The sequence below is a fragment of the Hylaeus volcanicus genome, chromosome 6 (assembly GCF_026283585.1).
Source record: "Hylaeus volcanicus isolate JK05 chromosome 6, UHH_iyHylVolc1.0_haploid, whole genome shotgun sequence".
NCBI classification, from domain to species: Eukaryota; Metazoa; Arthropoda; class Insecta; order Hymenoptera; family Colletidae; genus Hylaeus; species Hylaeus volcanicus.
The window spans coordinates 13,834,807-13,841,507 of record NC_071981.1 but is presented as its reverse complement, the minus strand read 5'-3'; the positions used below and the strand labels follow the sequence as shown (position 1 = coordinate 13,841,507).

General features: G+C 37.9%; 1 protein-coding gene across 1 annotated transcript in view; it reads right to left on the bottom strand.

Annotated features, from left to right (window-relative positions):
- LOC128877858 (uncharacterized) overlaps window positions 1–6,701 on the bottom strand; it is a 25,613-nt gene that overhangs the window by 4,804 nt on the left and 14,108 nt on the right. The window lies entirely within an intron of this gene.

Below are 6,701 nucleotides of genomic sequence, written 5' to 3'. Positions count from 1 at the left end.
ACTCCTTTTGTAATCCCTTTGTATTTCAATATACTCGTTTATATTCGTTTATATTTGTTTATATGTCAGTTCATATTCGATCTAATTCGGTTGTACTCCTTTTGTAATCCTTTCGTATTCGTTTGCATTCCTTTTGTGTATCCGTGCGCGTGTGCGTCACCTACAAAATGCTAATACGATTGAAATAAATGATAATTGGTAGGAATAATGTTTGGGGTATACAGAGGATGAGTTCTCTACAATCTGAATCCATAATTTCCTGTTGGCCAGCCGTCGCGTCGGAACGCATGCACGTGAATTATCGCGCAACAGAATTACTCGATTTCTGTTAACGACCGTCAAATGTCTACCAATGACTGCTTAACACGGTTCGATTGTTGACATCGAATTGTGTATAGATATAAAATTTTCTCGAGTTGCCTCAAATTCTAGGCAGCTCTTTAACACGATGGCTGCCGGACTAAACTTCGTGAAAATTTCTACCAAGTTAACATCTTGTCTCGTGACTGTCGAAGAGTAGATAATTTCGCATTTTTCGTAGTATGTAATATTATAACCTATTTAATTCACAAATCCTATTCAAATTTATTTCCATTGTCGTCTCACTGTTGGAATGAATCCATTTAGTTCCTTAATGAACATACATACCAAAAAAAAAGTATACATGTCGAATTGAGTAACCTCCTCCTTTTCGAAGTCGTTTAAAAAGTCCTGTCACCCATTTCTGGTTGACTCGGTGACCAACGTGTTACACGCTCCCAATTTTCTTGCTCTCTATCTAAATAAACCGAAGTTTAATGTCCGACAAGTAATTTTTCCATCGTTGAAAAGTCCATTGCCAACATCTTTGTGCCGAGTTCGAATATAAAAGATTCTACCATACGTGTACTCTTGAAAGGGGATCCCACAATTTAAGGTCAACGTAGGCAGTTCAGAAGGTTAGAACAAAGGCAGAACGAAGCTGCTATATTTCCCCTAATATTCCCAACAGAAAGAACATAAAGAGTTCACACGGATGGAAATAGTCTGGTTTTATTGGACAGACAATCTCCTTTATGCTTTCGCGAATGGACTAATAATCCATCCACGCGACTCCCCAGTCAACTGCCACACGGTTCCTACGAAACATCGCGAAGAAGTAAAGGCTGGCCCCCGGAATCCTCTGGGAAATCGCCCGAAACGAATAACGCACCAGCAGGAAAAGGCCACGTTTGCGTTGTTTGTTCTACGCAGCGTGGTCTACCGACTGCTTATTTGCCGCAGCGACGTTTTTTTTTTTTATAAGGGAAATCAGCCATCTTTTCGTTTCCATTATTTGTCCTGTGTTTCCTGGGAAATTGGACCATTCCGATCATCGATACACTCTTCGACGATGATTAATAACCCTACGGCTACTAACGTACCCAGACCTCTGCGTGTTGGGTGTCCTACGACGCGATTGCTTCGATAACGTAGCAATTCGTGCGACGTATGAACACAGACGTTGGAGTATTAGGTTGTCTCAAATGTTACTTCGCTTCAATATTTTATGTTTAGTGTTACATCAGTGATTTTGTATACGATCCATTTTACTCTGTCACTGGTATAACATCAATTACCTGTAAGAGATAAAAAAAAAAACAACAGAGTGCTAGTCGCGAGAGAAACATTTGGGACAACCAAACAATTTGTGAAAGAGTGTTGGACCTTATCATGCCTTTGTGTGTACGTATTTTTTTTTTATTAAATTAACAACAGTTACCGTCGAAGCACATTATACAGATTGAAAATATAATGGAACCGACGCTTCGATACTTGCGTTAATCGTTGGTTAAGATATCCGATAACGTTTCGCCGAGGGAACAATGTTGCCGAGCATTTTCCTTTTCAAGTTTCAGCGTCGACGTTACAAAAATTGACTTCCCTGACTTTTAATCTGGAAAGCTCGTTCTCATTTTTTCCTTTTGTCCTTCCTTCTTGTTGAAGCGCTCCGATGCGGTGCACCGGTTCGCTTTTACGTAACGCCTGCCCTAATTAAAGCTAACCTGTATAATAACTTGATAACAAAAGTGCACGGAAGAACCGTGGTCGTTTTATAATTTTAAAGGAACTTCATTTTCTCTCTAAACATAATCACGCCGCGGAGAATCGGTAATTCATACAATGTCCACGACATGAAAATTGAACTTTTTTCAAATGCGACCGACACCGGTCTACGCGGAACTTTTGTTATGCTTATTATCTGTCCGATGAGCTGATCCTCAAGATAAAACGTAATTCTTGATACGGATCCACAGTATTGTACAGCGAATTATAGTATAATACTAAATGTAATAATACTAATAAATAATAATAAATAATAATAATACTAATAAATACTGTAATAAATCTAATACTATAATACTATAGTATAATACTAAATGTTCCAGCAAAATAAAAAGTAATACACTGTTACCTGGATACCGTCCCACCAAGGCATTACTGGCAACGAAAAAGCAGACCTCATTGCAAGAGAAGTGGCAACAACCATGACTCCAAATACAGAAATAAAAATTCCGTACCAAGACTTGATTACAAGAATACAACACTCGTCGAAAGAAGAATGGAATAAAATATGGAACAACAAAAGAACAAAAAGTCACAATACGACACAAGACTTTTACTAAACAGTACCCCAAAGGATCATGACCAGGAGAGAAAAAATAATAATGACTAGACTAAGAATTGGACACGCAAAAGTCACACATGAACACCTATTAAAGAAAACGGACCCTCCCTACTGCGACTCCTGCACTAAGGAAATTACAATTGACCACCTACTGTACGAATGCAGAAGATTTGAACTACAAAGAAGGAAGTACAGCCTAAACCCAGAAACAGCACTAACATCCCAAAAACATGTGCAAAATACCATAAATTACCTCAAGGACACCAAACTCTACAGTAGTACATAGCACCGTTAATTAATCAGGCATACCTTGGCATTATATGTCGGAATACTGCAAAATATAGAATGTTCCATCGTCATACAGCATTCTACATAGTCTCGTAGCATAATGCAGCAAGATAAAACTTAATTTGTTTGAACCGACTTCGAAAAGGAGGAGGTTATTCGATTCGACATGTATATTCTTCTATTTTTTTCTGTATTGTAACCTTGTAAACAGATTCTAAATATTACAATGTTAACGCCATCTTCCCTTCTCTCTCATCTCGCCTCATTTAACACGTCACCACATGTGGGTGACAGTGCTAACGAAATTAATTCCGAATGTCAAGCATCAAAGGAAATGAATTTAAACCAAATTCATGAATTTTGATGAAATTACAAGAATAAATGCGACGATAAATGTTTCATTATGCAGTCTCCATTAGTTTAAACAACGTTTCATTTTAGTAGAAACTATAAAGAATATTTGTCTGGCAGTCAACGTGTTAAATGCGTACATTACGATGGGTACTTTTGCAATCATTACAACGCATGGTTTAATCGTGACATTCCCCAGTTGCTCGTTCGTTCTTCCAACGGTACAATCGTTCAGTCATTCGATCTTTCAATGGTACAATCGTTAAATCGTCCCATTCACCAATCGTTCAATGTTCCAACGGTGCTTACTCGTTCAGTTTTTCAATGGTACAACCGTTCAATGAATTTGTGCTGCATCTGTAACACGGAATATGGGTGGATATATGCAGCGTGCCAACAACGCGTTTGCACGTCCAGTTTATCGAAGATAACTGCCTGTGCAGAAGTAGCACGTAAATCTTTTATTGCTTCTTTATACGCGAAAACAACACGTCGTTTACAACCCGTTTATTTTGGAAATGGGGTATGTCGCTTCGTTCTTAAACCGAGATATTCAAGGGCCCATGTTTCGTTAAAAAAATGTTGATGTCAACTTTCGAGAATATTTATTTGCGTATGTCATCGCAGGATACTTATATTTTTCTCACTGTAAATAATTTCGGGTTATGCGAATTAACAGAATTTCTCTTAGTAGTTCTCAATATATTAATTTTGTTTCGTTTAAATGTATTTTTGCTTAAATTTTGATAGCCTCACGTTTTTTTGGAAAAAGTAACTTGTACTGTGTTCAAAATAAACAGCTCGTGTATGGAATGTGCGATAATAGAAAAGTCCTCGTAGAAATTGCGGCCCCGTCAAAAACACCAAAGTTTACGTCGCGACAGTAATACGTTTCCGTTTTTATCCTCCTCAGTCGCGAAACAAAGCTTCGGCAGGTAAAAAGGCAGTGTCCAGGGCACAAAGGGCACAAAGGACACGAAGGATTCGATGCTGGAGGATTACGCGGAGAACGTTTACGAGAGAGAACGTTTATATGCGCAAACGTCGTTGTAAAGTCTGTCGTCGTGGAACGATCGCGTTGAATGGAGCTCGATAACCGATAATCCAAAGAAAGGGTTCTGTCCAGGAGGAGGACGCGTAATCCACAGCTACAAAGGGCTGATCTGGTTTTAGCGAGTATTTAATGGATCGTCGAGCCCACGGCGAACGATCCGTTCCTGGAAATTTTAATTAAAATCAATCCACGCAGCGTGACTTTAAAATATGTCCTGTCGAACGGTGCCTGGCGTTCTTGGCGGAAGCCAGGCGGGAAGAAACGCATCGAATAATTATGCTATCGAGTCGATCTCGTAGCTTATCAATAATTAAATCATATACGCGTGGATGTCGATGGTTTTATCGATAATTGAATCGCGAGAACGGACCAGATCGAGCGCCACTTTCGATGACTGACGCTCTATCGACGACCGACGAAGCTTGCTCGCGTGGACATTTTGTAAATTTTAAATAAATCTTTCAACGAAGAACGGTCTTAATTGCGAGGCTACGAAACTTTAAATTCAGAACGTGTTTGGGTGTTCTGTTTCGTTCAGTTCTAGGGGGTTGACCAACTCTACTGCTACACTAAATCAGGGCTCCTTAAACTATGGGTCACCAGATTTTAATGTAAAATATTTAATATTCTCTTCGATATTCACTTTTATTTATGTTGTTGCAAAAAATGCAGTTTCGATGAAAACTAGATGCATATAATTTTTACAACTATAATGAATACAATTGTACAACTTTTTGTGCAATTTTTAATTTTATATTTTTGTATGTCTTTAAACAAATTCTAAAACTATATTTTTCCATAATTATATATATTATTACCTAATCGATAAATCATCAAAATTTTTATGTATCTTTATTTTATATTTTCTGGGTTGAGAAAAATCGCAATCATAAATGGGGTCGTAAACGGAAAAAGTTTAAGAAGCCCTCCATCAAATAAAAACTATTATCGGGGTGTGAAAATCATGACGTATCTCCATTATTTTGTTTCTTCGACTTACACCGCGATTCTCAGTTCTAGGTAATAATTTCTTATTAATGTCGCGTGCTCGTTTACGGACCTCCCCACAAAAACGTTACTTTATATTTAGGCGTCCGTGTATCATTTTACCGAAATTGAGCGATACAGGAAGCGTGCCTCATGAGGGATTCGTAGAGTGATCTGTGGCTTCCCAATGCCAGAATTCCCAAGCCGTTCTTAAACAGCTGTTTGGAATTCTGGGGAGGTAGACTGCGTGACACAACCGCACTCGTGTACACAGGGTGGCTCATATAATTCTTGATAACTACACTGCGGATCTATATGGAAAATAAAATCTTCGCGAACGTGCCTACAAAAATTGAACTTCAATAGGAATTTATTTTATTCTGCAAATATTATAACATAAACTTTACTTTCAATCTTTTTTATATTCTTGCATATTGTTTGCATTTTGTAGTTTCTTGCACATTCAAATTTCCTATAAATGCATAAAGATCCGCAGTCTATTGATAACAGTATATCTGGAAATTGAATCGATTTTAAGGATTGTTAGGCCCTTTAAGATGCTTCTATTAAAAGATATAACTATTTGAGGCTCCGATAGCTACACTAGGACATCAATGATCGAAACAAAAGACACGAAAATGTTTTTAATATCTTTTTAACGCGAGTCACCATTCGCGGCAACCTCCTCGTGATGTGACTCAGGAAGTTTCCATTACTCTTGTAGAAAAGTGTAATGAAATTAGTTGGAAGAATTTGTGTGGTATATTTTTAATGTTTGAGAAAATATTCTACGTGTCGAGTTGCGAATAATAGTACACACGATTGTCATAAAGCAGAGTTTTGGGAAATCATGGTGACGCTCGGTGACCCCTGTTTTCGACCCTAATTGTAACTGAGTGGAAGATGGTCTGTCTGCACGGGACAATAAACCGCGATTTGAGGACAGAGACTGAGAGAAGCAGTCGACGTTAGATTTTCCACGTGGGATTTCATTTAATTTTCAGACTGTAGACTTGGACGACACTTTGACTCATTCACGAGCCACGGTAAATTTCTTCGGGAAACGAAAATATTAAATATATCTCGTATAATGTTGCTGATTAAATCCCAATCAATTACGATTATATTTTTTGTACAGCTATGGAATGTTAGTAACAACTAGTTTATTATCACTATTATAGTAAATAACATACAAACATTCAAGTAACGTCTTCATAGATATACTATTCAGAACAAAAAGTTTCAGTTCGATATATCATGTAGTTTTTGCTACAAAAAAATCCCAAACATTGGCCATTTTTTGGCTCGAGCCAGAGGGAACCCCTCCACGACACGTTCCACACGGCATCGTAACATAAATAATGATTCATGTGC